Source organism: Anopheles stephensi, chromosome 2, assembly GCF_013141755.1.
Source record: "Anopheles stephensi strain Indian chromosome 2, UCI_ANSTEP_V1.0, whole genome shotgun sequence".
NCBI lineage: Eukaryota > Metazoa > Arthropoda > Insecta > Diptera > Culicidae > Anopheles > Anopheles stephensi.
In genome coordinates this window covers 37712240-37731293 of record NC_050202.1, presented here as the reverse complement: position 1 = coordinate 37731293, position 19054 = coordinate 37712240, and the positions used below count along the sequence as shown (strand labels likewise).

Here is a 19054-nt window from a genome sequence, read left to right as displayed (position 1 = left end):
CCTCCCCCCTCCTACTCACGGTACTAACTCTTCGCTACTGAGTTACCTTAAATTTAGGTAAAAGTTAAGCAAAAATGTGAGAAGTCGTTGTAATAATTATTTTTTATAATTAAAAATTATAAATAATTAATAAATTAATAAATACTTAAACTAAAAAGTCTGAAAAATGTACCCTTTTGGGTAACTCAGTTGCAAAAATGAGTGTCCGTGGGTGGGGGGGCATCTATTCAGACTTAAGTCGCCTCAGATTTTAGCCTAAATCTCCTTATTGTGCACGGATAGCGTTGTTGAAACGTGTAAATGCTCCTTGACATTTCAACCGGAACGAATCATTCCGCTCCGGTGTGTACAACACTATTTGTGTGCATGCCGGTCGCATTCACCGACCATTCGTCGAATCAAAGCCAGCTAATTTCCGCAGAAACTATTCCACAATTTTCTCGTGCACGATCCAGTCAAACTGCTGAATTACAGAATTGCATTTGCAAAACGGTTTATACGGAAGCGTTCTAGAGTGAACCGTAAAGTGTTCGGTCTCGAACGATTCGTTTAGAATTGAGAGCAAATTGGAATCATGCAACCCGTTACCGCTGGCGTTATGGCGTGTGCCGTTTCGTGTGTTCGATTAGTGACTGTATGTGGTTCCGTACTCACTTGGAGGGTGGCCATAACATGACAGAAGGCTGCTGCGTTTTATTTTAAATCAACGAACATTGCGACTGCAACGAAAGGAAAGGTATGCTACCAGAGAATGAATAAAATGGTGAAACTTGAAGACCAAACTGTATTTTACGACGAATTACTTTCTTTTCCAGGTAGTGCAATGGTTTTGTGGGTGAAAAGCAGTGAAGAATACAGTTCCGGAAGTTTGGGAATTAGTTACATCGTAATGAAGAAGCTAGAGGCAATTTTCGAGAGAATTCGATTGCGTCACAAACTAGTGAATCGTTGACGGTGTCGGTTTCCGCAAGACAAAAAGTACGTTTATGACCACGATTTGAGCTGAGCTAAACTAAACGAAAAGTGTGTGGTAATGGACACTTGAGCTAAATATTGCGGTTTTTTTTTTAAGGTAGACTGAACCATGCATTGTTCAGTCACTCGTTTAGTTGGTTGACGGGGCCTTGTACATCTTCAAGGCTTGTTCCGGCAATATAGTTGAATTTGAATATCGAAGAAGTGAAACACGATTTCGCAACTGTTGAAAGGTATGTTATGGCGTGAAAAACCACCGAGGACTTCGCATCGTATACGGCCGATTGAGTGTGTAACCTTTGATACACCTCCATGTGATGTGATATAAATGGGTAAGTTTTTTTTTTTTTGATAAAAAAGTTTAAAATATTTAGGATACAAAATATGCTGTCGAGTAACACTATTCGAAAGTTGCAAGAACCCACAAGAGTTGAAACATTTTGAGCAAATGTGATGACGCTTGCTTTATTCATCCAAACGCGAACATTTTATGTGTAACTAAAAATGCTGTGCTGTCGTTTTGTGCAACCAAGCATCGAGTCGGGCGATACGAGCTGGTTATGTTACAGTAGGCTTCTTGCGTCCATCCATTGCAATGAAAAAGTGCTGCATGCGCGAAAAAATTGTGCCCACGAACTGAGCATTAAGCGAATGACCGTGCAAACAAAGCAAGGTGAACATTCAACGTACGCTCGGAAGAAGGGAACCAGGCCTGGTTAAATGAGAACCATGCCTGGTAATTATGCACACCGCTCAATAACGATAACGGCGACAACTTAGTATGATTGGGAAAGAAAAAATATCGAGGTTTCGTCTGTGTTGAAAAATCTTGTGGGAGCGTTCAGTATTTTTTGGCCTGTTATCTTTCTTCTCATACTGTCGCTCACTCGGCCACTTGTGGCAGATATTGCTTCGGGTGGCCAGGAAAGAAAATCCGTGATTGCGGAGCATGAAGCCGCGTAGCCAGTTGTACAATGAAGTTAAGTAATAGTCTCAAATTATACTGGATTCAACCCAGTATCGTTACTGCCCTGGAAGATTGTTACAAAACGATGATACTATATTCTGCATTCCCAGCTACGGGAAACCAAGATCATGTATGTCGCATAAACAGCTACCGATTTATTTGCCTGGTCATTCATACTATAACGGATGCTATAGACACTTCAACCTTGAACTCTTTATGCACCGAGCACAATGTTATGCCGACATGGAAGGAAAGGAAGCATTTTTTTTAATTGACACCTGCTGGTACAATGTTAAAGCGATGCAAGTTTTCGTAGGAGAGCCATGCGATGGAAGGAGTTTTACTACAATGCGTAGCAATTTAGGTCTTAATGATGTTTATTAAAAGACATTTTGAATATAAGATTGACCATCGCATGAATTAAATTGTGTTGCTCATAGGAAAACGGTAAGCATTGTAAATTTCTGTGGTAGCACATTTTTTAAACAGGATTTTTCTACATTTGGAATGCTGTTTGCAAAGGGAACTTATGTTCACAAGTGTTAATAAATGTTAACAATCAATATGTGTTCTACACTTTTATATGCAATTTGCATATTTATCTTGACGTTTGATAGCAATATTTTTGTTTGTTTAATTTTCAGCATATCGCATAATTTAATGCTGGAAAAACGCTGCCCTGCCCAATCGAGATAGTGATCGCTTATTGCCGATACTCCTACAACGGCTGGTAATGATTTTTAGCACGTACATAAAACAATATCATTAATTTTAAATCGTTTGCCTTATTGTTTCAGCTGATAGGAAACTTTCGGATCTACTCACTAATTACCATTAATTGTTGTTGAACATGAGATAGCACGTAATATAAGTGAATAAGGTGGTAAGTCATATTTATACATTCTATGGGCAAAAATTTTGTTTTTTTTAATACGATATGATTTGTAATGATACAGATGCCAGGTATGGTATAACATAGATGCGTTGATTAATTTAACATTACCTTATCTCTTGATATCAGGCGCAAGAATCTTTATTCACTAATGACACGTTATTGCTTGCTGTGCAAATGAAAATCTTGACAGTGTTTGCTGATTCAACGTTTCAATAATGTTAATTTGAATGGGTGACTTGGAACAAAATTCTAGCAGTTTAGAAGTAGCTTTGAACGGGTAAATGTTACATATCGAGATAGGTCTTTTAGAGTTTTCGTAAAATGAACGTACGATGCCCGGCATAGCTGCCGCCGTGTTGCGAAGGCTGCTCTCGATGATCACGATGTTAATTTTAGTGCAGCTAAGAACACGCGAAGTAAAAGAATCGTGTTCGGTTTTGCTTTGCTTTGGTATCTCCGATTTAGACAAGCGATTTTTTGACAATGTTTTTGCGATGATTGCGCGTGATAAACAAAACCTCCTTGTAGCATTATTTGTTGTTAAATTCTAAAAAGTGCCTCAAAGTTATTTAAATTGGATGGGAGCGATCTCACGAGTGATTTTTTATGTTACTCACTTAATTTTCTTTCGCTACTCTGGAATATTAATGTTTGCGTGATCGAGTGTTCGTTTTGTACTGTAACTCTTCATTACAAATTACATTCCGGCAATAGATTCGTGTTCATGATCGTTGATCATGAATGTGTTAAACTTTCGTCCTATCGTGTTTATTGTTTACGCCTCAATCCTACACTATAATTGATGTTGTAAATTCAAAACATACCTAGGAAATTCCAATTTAGCTCCAAACTTCAATCTAACGATGGAGTTGATTAAAATATAGTTTAAACAATTATGCGCTAAGAATTCCATTGCCCTAGATCAATGCGTAAATATCCTAATGTTAACTGTGCCATGTTAAGTGTGCTAGTGTGTTAATGTACTTGTGTGTGTGTGTGTGTGTGTGTGTAGCAACATTTTTTAAATTCTGTTTCGCTTCCTCATGAATGATCTGTTGTATCGAAGCTATTTGCCACCAAAAATATTCGGATTTGGGCGAATTGCTATCTTAGCTGTTGCACACACTATTTCCTTTCCTGCACCTGTACGCAACGTCACTACACGAACGATACCATCTATACCTGGGTGAACTTTTGACAGTTGAATTTAAAATAATAGCAAAACATGTCGTTTAATGTATATTCAATTAAGTGGGTCCATGCGTTCGTTTTATTCAACCATGCATGGCCTAAGCAAAAAAGCTATCGAAACTTACGACGAGACGATGACTGGCTGGTACGCTGATCAGGTGGCTCAAAAAATAGTGTAATAGCATGATGTTACACTGAGCTCTAACAGTTGGCTTCATAATTGTTTATTCTTGTGCATTTTGCAGTCGCAGTTAGTGTTTTGCGTCCTTCTATCTCCCTTTCTTTGTGTTCATATGCATAAGAGTTTTGTAAATTTGCGTGCCTCATTGAACTGAACCATCAATTTCTTTTAATTGCTAAACCTTTTTTGTGAGTAATCTACGTGGATTGTGTGAATAGTTGCTGTCCAGCAACAATTCTTTTACAATTTGTCTTTAAAATATTATTCGGGTTTGTTTTAAATGTTCCTGGAACTTTTCATATACCTCTTTCACATTCTCTCTTATTGTGGCGAGAGCGCATAACCTAAAACATTTGTTTAATTGTTTATCGGTTTGCATGGTCAGCTAGGTTTTTGTCATTTTTTGAAGTCTTTATAACTTTACAAGGCAGAGAAGGGTTTAGGTTTTCAGATGAAAAAAGTTTGAAAGTTCCCCTGCTTTCTCTTAAAGTGGCCTGTTATTTCAGGAGAGATTCATCCAGGGTGCTTCGGATGTTTAGTTTTAACAGACATTTTTCTTTCTCACTAAAACCCCAACTGCACTGTTTGTTCCCCGGATCGAAAAGTAAAATTGTGTTTATTGTACTTTTCCCTATGAACTAGGCCGCTCGCTGGGACTCGACTGCCAGCAGCACTTTGAAATCGGTCATACTGTATTCCAACGATCGGCAAAATGCCTCCATAAGCGCTAGTGAAGCGCAATTTAAGCTCGTCACTCTGCTAAAAGACTGTTTTGCTGTGTTCGAAGTACTAATACTGATTTATTCGTTGGCTTAGCACACCTAACGTGTTATACAGTTGATAATATTAAACATAACTAGCTTTCTACAAAACCTATCGACACATGCGGAATTTATCGTGTTAGAAATATGGAACATCGATGTTTGTTGCGCATGCAAAAGGTTCTTTCTGCGCTTTTTCTCTTCATCTACGACTTCCACTAAATTAACTATAGGTTTCGTTTCGCGTTTGTCCCAAAGTTTTCGTCCGATGAAATACGGCTTCTACACTAGGCGCGACTCCTAAGTGGCTAGCGAGAAGAGATTTCATGTCTTTCCAAGTTCCCGCTTTAATTCGGTGGCAATGGTTCTTAACATCACCTTTCGATTTTGAGAGGACGATATCAAGAAGTTCGTTCGTATCTACAAGTTTACATTCCATGGCTCAATCTATTAGTTGGATGAATAGATCGTGTTCGTGTACTGCTGAACCTCGAAATTCTGACAAAGGTTCCATTGATTTTTCAATTTTTCACTTTTTTGCTATTTAAATCTTCTTCACGTTGCGGAACGTCCAATTAAGCAACAAACTGTCCAAATTCAGCTGTCAGTAAAACGCATTGTTGGTAATCCGACCCTTTCGAGAATGTCGGAGTGTTTGCACAGGCAATGTTTTCAAATGCTTCGGACTCACCGATGCTAAGAGCTTTAACAACAACAAATGTTTGGATTGCCAGATTTGGAGCCCAATTATTTAGGCTTGCTGTCAATAAGTCTTTTGAGCAATAATTTTTCAATCGTCTGTTGTTTGCTCATTCCAAAACCAAAATAATTAGACAAACTGTAACGCTAATCACAAAACCACCATTAACGCAAAAACTGCGCTTCGTGAAATGCTGGACACTGCTGGATGGCGCGATAACTGGCTGGGTCGCTGCAAATCATACATTTTGTACCGAGATAGAAGCCAATTATTAGGGTTTGGTCCTTTACATGTCTAATCCCGTACGCTGCTTCGCTTTAACTGGCAAGAAAAGATTCCTTTATTTATACCCATTGCGATCGATAACTTTTTTACAACATTTTTTGTTCACTCATTCATTTGGCAATGTTCATGTTATGATTGTTAATTGCTACGTTAGCATAAAATATGTCGCTTGATTCGTATTGTATTGTTTCGTTTAGAAAATTGTTGGGCCTGTAAAGTTAAACCACCATGCGATGCGATCATGCAAATCTGGATAGGATTTTCCTAACTGGACTGGAGACATCGAGCCCTTACCTTGAGTAGTGGGGTTCTCTAAGCTATTGAAATAAGAAGATATAATTTAGTTTAAGACGGGAAGGGTGTGAGTTAAAAAACATTATTCCAAACGCTACAGGCGCGTCCTCTACTTTTTGAGTTACAATTATTCACTGAGCTATTGATTGATCCGTTCGATCTTCTTATCGGCTGGTCTGCTGGTTGCGGTTTGGATACAATCGGATGTTGATTTCTTGCGTTGATTTCGACACAGCTATATAGCTCTTCTAAATTCACAAATGCAATAGAAAAAGGATCGCTGTCGCCATGTAACGCGTAAAAATGTCGCTTGTTCGGACTTCGCGTATCGCATCGCGCACACGTCACTCTTTTCCATCTGTTAGTGTTACTCACACGGTTAAACTCATACTTAATCGTTCCAACGGTTATAAAAATCTGGAAACATAATTCTATAACTAATTCGTTGGAGACATTGAGGCTTTACCATTGGTAGGGGTTCTATTACAAGAACCTTACACTCAAAGTTCTTGTAAGAATAACACAGAAGTGTTTAATGTTCACGGTCTAACTGCTTCTGCCTCGTCCCCGTTTCTTAAAGATTTATTTATTTGTTTAGTAAAACTCAGTTGTCATTACAAAGTGCTTGAAAGGCTATTATTACGGAGGATTTTTTTGATGGTATTGTGGTGTTGTCAGGTTGCTACGTTGTTTCGGATATCGCTAGACCCAGGTGTTCGGGTTAATGGTTAAACGGAGACTGGTTTATTGATGAGAACTATTGATACATCAGAAAGTGCAGACGTTGTTGCATGGTTCCCACGATTGGTTGCTAATGCAGATTGCACTGAATGACAATTGATTGGACTAAGCTATCATGTTCCGCTTAGCGCGAGTTAAACCTATAGGGTTCGGACACAGACGAAGGAAATCGAGACTTGCTTGTTCTGCGGTCAAAATCGGAGTGAGTTTATTAAGTTTGATTTACATATAAGTTGGTTATTGGGAATTGGATGGGGAAGGGAAAGGTATTGACGATTCTTGATGATTATTACTGATTCGGCTATTGCATGTTTTGCAATCGGTAACTAGGTCAGATGATGAACACGGTTTGCTGATCGACGCTGTTTGCTGATCGGGTGCAATCGGGCCGGTGGCGGTTGACAACACTAGAAAATGCTGTGTTGTTAACTTCTCCCTCTTTAAATTTGGGACTCCGTGCGAAAAACGAAACTTGTTGAATACTCTACGCTTAAGTTGCGGGACGCTAATAATAAGTACTAATTCGTCATGACTTACAGCAACTTTTGTGGTGGTATACGATAGACTCTCTGTGGTAGTATTCGCGTCAATGTTATTATGCTGTATGTCTGCTATTATTGTGTTTGTTTCATTTTTACTAAGTAATCTTGAGTTCGTAATTTCAATTTTGCTAGGGTTATGCCATCAATTAGTATGTTCGCCTTTTCAGATAAGAATTCATTAAGTTCATTAGAATGTTTATGGAATATAGTTCCGTTGAAGAACTAAAAAAATATCTACTGCTGTTTTTACTTTCTGCAAGCTATCTTCCAAGTGCGATGTTAAATCCCTATTGATTGAGCGTTATTATTCTGAATTAGTTCATTAATAGTAGAATTGATTAATCTTAAATCGTTTGCGTCTGGACTACCAGCTATAAATTTCCAGACGGTTCTTACTGCATCCCAGCGCTTCTGTCGTCTTGGAATCAAGGATTTTAACATTTCCATAACGTGTTCAAATTGTGCTGTAATTATAGGCGTGAATTGAGTCTCTTCAACGTTCTTAAAAGCCGTAAACAGTGAATTGATTTCGTTTTGCATTTCTGACACTTTAAAATGGTGTATATAATAATTAGTTCCTTTAATTATTCTAGCTGTACCTCTGTTGAACGCTACAATGGGTACGTAGTCCATTTTTGTTAGCTTTACGTGCTGACCGATCGCTATGGGGATCCATCTGTAATGTAATGTCATACAGTAATGACTTTCAAATCATTTTTATGGATTCTCTGTCCTTTTTCTGTAGTAACCGTACTTCTATTAATTTTCTTTATTTTAATTTTTTTATAGGGATTAACTTGTTTCAATCTACGTTTTGTTTTCATAAATGCCTGTGCTGAATCATGAATTTCTATTTCTTTTTCATTTTTATTATAATGGTTTAAATCAATTTCTTGCTTGTGTTTCAAATTTTCAGCTACTTTTTCAATTATCGATGAACTGTTTTTGAAGGGGTAATTATTTCCAGAGGGGTAAATTTAGTACAAGAGTGTACCGAATTGTTATATTTGAACAAGGAAAGTTGTATCAAATCTATAGGAGTCATAAGCGGATTCTCGGTTTTAGAAATTCTATATAATTCCAATAGCGTAGAGTGAAATCTTTCGACTGTGCCATTCATTTCACTTCTACCAGTGGCAGTTACAAAATGTTTAATATTGAAGGTGTTTAAAAATTGTAGGACTTCACCGGAATTGAAAGACTTTTCTCCGTCCATCACTATAATTTCGGGGGGCCTGTATTTTAGAGTAAATTCCTTAAGCACAGGAAACACATCTACGGTAGCTCTAGTATTAATTCGTGCTACTTGTGCAAATTTTGAAAACTTATCGACACACGTGAGAAAGTAATGCTTTTCCAGGAAAAGTATATCGATATGTAAAATTTAAAAAGGTCTTTCTGGTAAAGGAATGATTTGCAACCGAATGATTGTTCGGTTTCCTGTCATATTTGCATTCGTTACAGATTTGGCATTTTTTTATGAATCCTTTTATCAAACCAGTCATTTTAGGGAAATAATACCTCCGCAAAATCTGTTGTTTATTTTCCTCTAATCCTCTGTGGGCTCTATTATGTTCTTTACTAACTATATCCATTTGATGTGAAGGTGATTCAATATCCTCTAACATTTTTTGAATGAATCGTATTTTTAACATATTTTGTCGTCCATAACATTTTTTGTACGTTTCTTGAACTTTTCCCATTATATTTTCTGATGTGTATCATCCGTTCAGTTTTGAGGCATCGAAATGCGTTTGTAAAATATTTAATAAATTCCTTTCAGTCATCATTTGTATGTACTTTTATTCTCTTGAAATTCGAAAATAGGTTCTTAATTTCTACGTTTTGATAACTTTCTTTTATTATGACTTGATGCCGAAAAGCATTCAGAGGTCCTTCAGTAGATGGGATATACGAACCACAGTCGGGTGCCGAATGCTGGGTTGCTGTCATAGAGCAGCAAATCCTACTTAAGGCGTCGGCCACGACATTTGCTTTTCCTGGCTTGTAGATTATTTCATAATCGTGCTCTTCGAGATAAGATTTCCATCTCTTTAATTTTGCATTAGTATTTTTCTGTGAAAGTGTAAAAGTAAGCGGCTGATGATCCGTTACTATCTTAAACTTAGTTCCATACAAATAGTTCTTAAAGGTTTTCAATGACCAAATTATAGCCAACATTTCCTTTTCGGAAGCGGAATATGCTTCTTCGGTTTTTGTTAGCGATCGAGAAGCGAAATGTATGGGATTGTCAGAACCAATTTCACCCTGTGACAATACTGCTCCTATATAGCATAGTTTGAGGCATCGGTTGTTAGCACAAAGGGTCTACTATAATCAGGATAAATCAAAATATCCGAAGACGATAAAACCAATTTCATTTTTTCAAAAGATTCAACTTGTTCGGTCGTCAATGTGATTTTTTTGTTAGACTTATGATTTTTTTCTCCTCTTAATATACTAGTAAGTGGCTTTGCTATTTTTGCAAAGTCTTTCACAAACTTTCTATAGTAATTCATTAGCCCTAAAAATGATCGTAGCATTTTTATTGTTGTTGGAGCAACGAACTTTTTTATCGCTTCAACTTTCTGGGGGTTGGGTTTAATTCCACTACTCGTTATAATGTGTCCTAGAAATTCTACTTCTTTGTGTAAGAATTCTGACTTATTCAGTTGAACCTTTAAATAAGCTGCATTTAGTGCTTTAAGAATCGTGTCCAAATTGCCTAAATGTTCATCTAAGGATTTTCCAAATACTATTACATCATCCATGTAAATGTAGCACATTTTGCCAATATAATTTCTTAAAACGTCATCTATGGCTCTTTGAAAGATCGCCGGGGCGTTCTTTAATCCAAAAGGCATTCACGTAAATTCATATTTTCCGTTATTAATAGAAAATGCTTTTTTTTCTATGTCGGACGGTTTCATCTTGATTTGATGAAAGCCAGAAGCTAAATCAAGAGTAGAGAAATATGTTTGTCCTCTTAATTGTTCCAGAACATATGCTATCTCAGGCATGGGATACCTTCCGCTTATTGTCTTTTCATTTAATTTCCCGTAATCTACGACCATACGGAATTTCTTTTTTCCTGAAGCGTCGTCCTTTTTTGGTACAATCCAAACTGGGGATGTCCAGGCGGATCTCGACGGTCTAATTATTCCATCTTCTAAAAGCTTTTTTATTTGAATATTCACCTCTTCTGTGTAAGCGGCAGGATAAGGATACACGCGTTGATGTACTGGTATATCATCAGTAGTATTAATGGTACATTCAAAATTTGTAGCACATGATTATTTAAAATTAGGTTCGTAAAAGACTGATGAATTATTGTGCAATGTTTTCATAACTTTATGTTTCGTGGAGGAATTCAAATGATCCACACGGAAATCAACCATATTATTGTTCTCTTTAAAAGGGTATTTTAAATATGGTATAGAAAATCTTTCTCCATTATCTGTAGTTATTTTCATTACACAATTTTCAAAAGAAATATCAGCCTTTATTTTTTCTAGAACGTCTGTGCCAATTATTCCTTCAAAGAAAGGATGAAAATCATGAATAAAAAACTGATAAGCTTCCTCACATTTTGGTGCAAAAAATGCAATATCTATTGCATACTTAGTGTTAAAACTTCCACTAACAGATTTTATGTTATAGTTAGTCACTTCGTATGGTTTTGGTAGTTTATAACTCGAGGCAAGTTTATTTGAAATAAAACTGATATTCGATCCACTATCGATCAAAAATGGGTAATCTCCCGTTACGGTGGGCAAATTGATATATGGGAGGAATCGGTTCACCAATTTGCGTTCCAATCTAAAAAATTAAGCTCTTTAGATTGATTGTTTTCCGAAGTTATATAGGTCAAATAATCGCGATTGTCTGTTCGGCAATATGTCTCATCAAGCGGTTTTGAACCCACTACATATTCAAGAGGTGCAGCGGTGGGATATGCTGAAACTTCTTGAATTTCACTATCAACACCATAAGCTTGTCTATTAATTGAAGACGATGCTCGGGGGCGTTTATCGTTAAAATGTGGTTTGTTATTTGCTTGAAAAGAAGGGTCAACTTCCATAGGAACTGGCCTGTTATTTGTATTTTGTTGCATTACATTGTAACCTGGATGATATTGCCGAAACATATTTCCTTGTGAATTGACACTTCTCATAGAAAAACGGTTTTAATTGTGGGGAAAGTTTCTTGGTTGGTACATTGGCCTATATTGATTCATTTGGGGGTTAAAATTTGTACTATTAAATTGTTGCCTATTTATGTTAGGTCGATTTTGTGGAATCTGTAAATCTCTTGGTTTAGGAATGTAATAATTAGGTTTATCGTGGAATGGCGTGGATCTCATGTCCATGTTATAAAATTCTAAACAGTAATTATAAGCAGAACTCAAACTGTTCGGGTTATAATTTTTCAACAAGAAGCTTAATGGTTTCTCTAAGCCTCGGATAAAGCTGTCCAAAGCTTTTTCCCTAAAATAACTTATATGTGCTTCATGATTGGAAACGTATTTTGGGTCAGACTGAATTTGCATTACTATTGCCGTTTGTAAATCATTTACTCGGCTGAAATAACAGCTGAGTGATTCAGACAGTCGTTTTTTTTATTATTGACAGTTCATGGTCCAGAGTTTTTAGATCTCTTTTGTCCTTATTATAAAGGAGAAGAGTTCTCTTAATTAAGTTCCAATCCGATGTAGCACAATTCGAATCCAAAACGTCAGTTGCTTCGCCTTTAATTTTCCTTCGGATTGTTGCCACGATAATGTGGTATTCAATTGAATCACGAGGAAGACGTTCATAAATTTTGAAAATATGTTCCACTTCTAAAATCCATCTTGAAAGGCTAGATCCGTGTCCATGGAATTCAGGAAGGTTATTTACAAAATCTGGCACTTTACCTAACTGAATGTATTCATGATGAGTCATGGATAGTATGACTGGTATAGAACTAGACTGTTCCGGCGGATTCATTATTCTATTTTTTGATTGGATTTCAATTCGTCTAATTTTACGAAAAATGATGGAGAATCTTGTCACCTTCAAATCCAATTTTAATTAAGAGAAAATCTACGTTAAGTTCATTCAATCTAAACTTTTCTCTATTGTACCTAACATTCACTGCTCACTATTTTCGCACCACGTATTCACAATTATAAAAATTTAAATTATATTACAGTAAATTAAATTGTCTCGTAATGACTCACAGTAACAATATGCAGACTTTGAAGCAATTGCAGCTCATCGTTGTCCAAGTAGCGAAGTCCACGAAGCGATGTCCACGTAGTGTCTCGAGTTGGAAGGTTGATGTAACGTTCCGGAATTGTGATGAAAGCTTGCAGGATGCTCTGGATGGTCCTTTTGGATGATTAATCTACTACGGGTCCTCGGCGTCAATCGAGAGAGATGTCACGATGTACAGGAACTTTCACTCTTCATGTAGCTTGTGCAGGTTTATTTTAATATTGCTTCACCTCACTTTTGTATCACGAATGTCTTCCGGTTGGTTTTGTAGCTAGTTTCACACGACACTTTTAAACTTTGTGTAGAGTTTTTGTACTGCTTCTCACTTATGTTTCGGTCGGTGTAGAAACGAATTAGTTAGTGCCTCTATTCGTCGTTGTACAGGTTTCTTTTCAAAACACTTATCACCTTACTTTAGACGTAGAGGTCCCTATTCGGGCGCCAGTTAAAACTATAGGGTTCGGACACAGACGAAGGACATCGAGACTTGCTTGTTCTGCGGTCAAAATCGGAGTGAGTTTATTAAGTTTGATTTACATATAAGTTGGTTATTGGGAATTGGATGGGGAAGGGAAAGGTATTGACGATTCTTGATGATTATTGCTGATTCGGCTATTGCATGTTTTCCAATCGGTAACTAGGTCAGACGATCAACACGACCTAGTCGAGGATTGCATCGATCCTAGGCAGTGGAAATTTGTCCGGTAGCAACTTCTTCTTTGGTTGCCTGAAATCAACTACCAATCTCCATTTTTGTTCTTTCGATGTTTTTTTAGGAACTAGTAGTATCGGCGAATTGTAATGCGATACAGCATGTTCTATGACATCATCCTCGAGCGACGGAATTTCCATTATATTTATTGAAAACGTTGTCCGTTGTATCTTCTGTGTGGATACGTGGTCCCCGAGTCTGTGTTGTGGTTTCTGTAGGGACCACTCTGGCGTAAAAAGTTTGTTCTCCGTGGTGATTTTGATCTACTGCTCCAATCTTCGCGGAATCTATTGTTGTTCCTTCTACCATACTGTGGTTGATTTTTGTTGTAATTCCTTTGTCCGTCTCATGACCAATTTCTTTTCCAGTCCCGGTTTTGCGAGAACTGTACTGTTCTTTCTACTTTGTTAATAGAGTCTATTACGTTCTCGTTTTGTTTTCTCTCAATTTCTACCAAAGCTTCTATACCGTCTGGCAGAGTGTCGAACCTACCGGACATTACTATTGTCTGGTATTGCTCTTTTTTCAATCCGTTTGCAAATGCATTTATTCCTGCTTTATTTGCTTTTTGCAGTGCTTGTGATGGAGCAGTTTGCTGGGCAATATATGCTTTTTCTACTTGTTTTGCTAAACATTGGATCTTGTAAGCAAAATCTTCTGCGCTTCCCTGCTGTTTGCTTGCATTTATTGTTGCTTTAAGCGATTCTGGGGTTGTCTTTCTTTTACATTTTTCCTTTATCGTTTTTATGATTTCTTCGATTGACGAACTTTGCAACTTTTCCTTAAATTTTGCCATCTAATATGGACTTTTCGGAGTGTTTGTAATATTACTTTTTGAGATAAAGTTCATTGTTTCTTGTTTCTGTTTTCTCTATAATTTTTCTACATTTGCCTTGCTATAATTCTAACAAGGGTGGCTCTCATTTCCCGCAACTGTTTATCCGTGTATTTTATTACCTCTTCTGTCAGCGATAATTTTTTCGGGTAGGCGATTTGTCTCTATATTTTCAAACACAACGTTGCGTACAACTTGTACCAGTAGTCTTTCGTCCAACTCAAGTATAGCTTCGCTCTTCTGTAGCTGCTTGGTAGCTCTTCTTGTCGCTGCTTGCTTAGCTTCTGGTTCGCCATCAAGGTTGTCCTCTGATTCGATCGCGTTCTGTTGAGGCGTGCGTGGCTATTCGTTTTCGTATCGCGTTTCACACCGTTTAAATATCAATTTACACTCATTGTTTTGCGATTTTGTATACACTTCACTTTTGACGCCATTGAGGTTAGTTCGATTGTTTGTGATACACTTTCTACTCGACAATAATCTTGTTTTTCTCTTTTTTTTTACGTTGTTCTTGCTGCTTAGTAGCAGAAACACTTAGGTAGCGAAAGCACTTTTATTGCGTGTTTTTGCGCTTGGTTGCGGAGCACTTTGTACAGGGTTTTCACTACCTTGATCTCACAGATTATAGTTAACACCGTAAGAATAATGTTTACTTTTAAATCTTGCGTAATATGATGTTTCGTGTGAATATTTTGCGTCTGTATCACTGTGAGATCGTGATCTCCTTTCACATTTGTTTCGGGCTTTATGCTTGAACTACCCATTTTGGTTCCTTTTCACTATATATTTTTTTGTTTAATCGCTTTCTACGCCACTATCATAGTCACTGTCGTGGTTATGTGCATTTCTTAATGATTCCGTAAGCTCCTTTTTTAAAATGCTGTATAAGGTGGTGGCTTTCTACTATGAGGCTCTCTAGGATTCTAGTGCTGTTAGTCTCTTTGACATTGTCGACACGCGTTCGATTTAATGGCTTACGGTCGCGGTACGATTTGGTTCGCGGCACTCATTGAAAAATGCTAACTCGGACTTTTACGCGATGACACATCGAGCGGAGGTGAACTTAGACAACTGGTGTCGGATCGAGCTTCCCTTCAGTGATTGAACAACGACGGGTTGAAATGAGACTCTGGACATTGGTTACTTTTACTGACGTCGGAGTCTCGAGTTGCATCAGCAACATGCTTCGTCTGTAACTCGGCACTGTCTACCTTTGTTCCTCGAGCGGTTCATTTATTTAATGCTTTCTTCGATGGTCAATCAACATTTGTCCATGATATGTTTGGCAAACGTATGGCTGCTGAGTTGTGCCGGGTTTGGGCTTACAATGTGTTTTCCTTGTTTACAGAGTGCGGTTCTTCCGTATCAGTTTTGCGTATGGCCCTAGTGACAACAATAAATGTTTCGTTATGCTTGTTTATGACCTATTTGTTGCATGTTTGGATTGTCGCATCGGCATGCGGTAGTTTATACTAATTTCTGTTTCTTTTATGGTTCTATCCCTTTTCTTGGTTTGTGAGGCAGGTACGGGATGATCTAACATGCTGTTGAATCAGCACCTCCAATGTTCTTACTGCTAGCTCGTCCACTTCTTTAAATGATGGTCCGTAGCGCTGTCTAGCGTACAGCGAGTAACGTTCTGCTTTTGCAGTGTTGTCCATCCTCGAGGCGGTGGTGTTTTTCGGTGGTGGCGTTTTCGGCGGTGGCGGTGGCGGTGGCGGTGGCGATTAGGTTTCGATGCATATTTATTGTGGATATCAAATTCACTTCAGTCACTTATTGTTTTTTTAAGGCATCGAAGAATTAAAACCAAAATGCATCGCTGCGTTTCATATACGTGCTCTGCACCAATAGTTTATTTAGTTGCAATTTATTTCGTTTTTTTGTACACTTTGGCTGCGTTTTGCATTTGTAAAGCTCTCATTGTTTGCTTTCTAAGAATTGCTTTGTAAGCTTTCTATAGAGCAAATAGCATTTGTCCTAAGCCTAGAATAACAATTAGCCACAATTTCCAATCGTGGTTATCGTGGGCCTGCTTATGATTTTCTAAAATGTTCATTATTTTCACATGAGCATCCCCATTGAAAGAAGGATTGTGATGGTTGTTATCGAACATTTTTACGAATTCAAGAGCACCACTTTTTGATATTTTTACCACTGAGCTCATTTCACTTAACGGTCATTTGTTCACGATTTGATTCTACATATCTATTCGTCACTATAGAGTTGGTTTGGCACAAAATTCACAGGATATCTCTGCAAAAAAAAACACGCGTCGTAAAAAAATACACAAAATTCACAAGGCATTTCCTCCTTTGATTTGCCCTTATACCGGGTTTTCTCGGTTAAAGATGATTCTCATTTCACGTATATCACTAGTTCGGTATTGCAGCTGTCCCCATCACTTCGTTTTCTGATTGTGCATTAGAGTCAGTTAAACCATTCGATATGGCACATTATTCGACTCACTCTTCACTAACGGTGGTAAATGTTTCACTCATACGCTTTGCAGATAAAAATCACGGTCAACTTATATACTTTTCACGTCACGAAGACTACAGATTAATATCACGGTCGCCATGTAATATGCATCGCGGAGCGCACGGACCTATTTACGGGATAAGTCGGCTAGACGACTTCAGATGTTCATAGGGAACATCCCTTACTAGCTCGTTGGAGACTTCGAGGCCTTACCTTGGGTAGGGGGACTCTCAAAGCTCTTGAACAGATTTGGACACCAGGTTCTTAGTTGCAAGCCCGGGAACCAACTTCTTCGTTGGCCGGGAAAGATAGCTTTATTTATAAGATTTATTTCATACAGTTTAGTAAAGTTCAATTATCTTAATTTAGGTTGAGTTTATGTTAAATTTAAAATAACTTTTCCTATTTGTATGGTTATATTGCCTAATAGTTTTTTTTCCTGGTTGGCGACAAGAGCATAAAGCTTTTGTCGTAAAGAAAAGTGTCGAATTTCGTTTGGATGGATGGACTTGAGTTATTGTTTATTAGTTCGAATAAGTCTTGTTTTGTTTGTTCGTTGAACAGTATGGTCTAAAAATTTGCTTACATTAACGTTCCGCATGGAGACAAGAACTTAAGGTTCTTGGTGCAAAAAAATGTGTCGCCTTACGTTGCGCAATTTTGGTTCGATATGGGTTGGGTGGCTTGCTCCAGTTTAATTGCTGATTTACCGTTTCTGCGCCAGGTGTTTGCTTTTGTTTTGTTTGTATCATGTTGCATTGCGTCACTCGCTAGCCGGGTGTGCTGGTCGGTGTTTGAATGTTCATGTTTTATCGTGCGTTTGGTCAAAAAAGCTAAATATGCATTTATTGCAGTCCTGATGAAATGTAGGTTACTTCTGTTTAATGAATTGTCTGTCTGAAATTATGGTATGGAGCATTGTTTGTTTCTGTGAGGTTAAGAAATGTCTCTGTTAATAAGATATTGTTAAGATGTCTAGCAGGTATCCTACCCAACGAATCAGTTCAGAAAAGGATAAATTGAAGCGAGGGGTGTGTTTTCTTGTAAAACTCTTTTTTCATCACATGCGAACTTATACCCTTTTTTGCGAGTTGGCTAATGCAACGCTATGTTTTCTTTCTGATTCCTCATTTTTCTAATTAACGGAGGGCTGTTTTTGTTCGTTTTTTTTTTGTTCATTTATAATTTATACATTTGGGTGTCTTCATATTTTCTTTCAAATCTTTTTTATGCTTGCATAAAAAATGCTACCCTTATTTAATTTTTTTTAATTTAAGGCTTACAACGACACAACATGTCAGTTGTTATAGAAAACGTTTTTCGGTGGGATAAGTATCCCGTTTCATACCTGTGGTATATCTGCTGTAGCTCTGACGCCAGTTCTGGTCGGTTGGCCGTTTCCAAAAGCGTCTTTATCTCGGCACGCTGCTCTTTAACGTCCTTCTCGTCGGGAATGTGCGGTCCAGTGTATTCTCCCTCTTCGTTAAAGTTTCTCAATCCATGAGACATTTGGTGGCTGTTAAGTGCAGCGGTGGAGTAGTCGGCTGTGGGATGGTTTTTTGCGGATTAGTCGTCTGTGAGTTGACGGCGGCGGGGTACTCGACTGGGGGCTTGCGGCGGCGGGGTAGTCGTCTGCGGGCTTGCGACGGTCCGGCGCCAAAGAATTGCTTCGGGCTTTGGTGGCGAGTCGGAAGTGACTTCTTGAATTAGTTTCGGCACTTTATACAGCTCTTTCCAAATGTTCTAAATCACTGTTTCCACTTTACTTCATGCCACGTTATTTTAGCAGTGTTTGATGCTGCCTTGATCGATTTTGGTTGTGGTTGCACTGTAACATGATCGCGTGTCAGTTATCACTTTGCACTGAAACTCGGTCACTTTAACATTTTTACCACTGTCATTGTTCATATGTCGTGGGTGTTAACGTGCAATTATGCTGCTCGTCGTGCTTGTTAGCTCATTAACGCTTTCCACAGCTTCCACAAGTACAGAACTAGGTGCAATACAGCAAGGACTAACAAAATCCACAGTTTAAACTTGTGGACGTCATGGTCAGCTGTATGTTGGTCTAACCTGTTAATGATGTTAACTCCATTACCGGTGATGCTATCCGGGTTGGTAGCCCGCACATCTTGTTATCCCTTTTTGTCATTGTAATGTCTTAACGTTTGATAGCTACACTGTGCTGTTTGTATGATTTTCACTTTGGGGTCCACTTTGTCTCATGAATCACTCT

General features: G+C 38.0%; 1 long non-coding RNA gene across 6 annotated transcripts in view; it reads left to right on the top strand.

Moving 5' to 3' along the window:
- Positions 1-348: 348 nt before the first annotated feature.
- Positions 349-19054, top strand: part of LOC118517728 — a 31477-nt gene continuing 12771 nt past the window's right edge. For 4 of the 6 annotated variants that reach the window (XR_004908347.1, XR_004908346.1, XR_004908348.1 and 1 more), the window contains exons 1-5: positions 364-736; positions 816-978; positions 1073-1307; positions 2587-2672; positions 2740-2825. This is a non-coding gene — a long non-coding RNA (uncharacterized LOC118517728). Of the gene's footprint in view, positions 737-815; positions 979-1072; positions 1308-2586; positions 2673-2739; positions 3589-19054 lie in introns of those variants that run through there. The other 2 variants (XR_004908350.1, XR_004908345.1) reach the window with 2 other exon arrangements.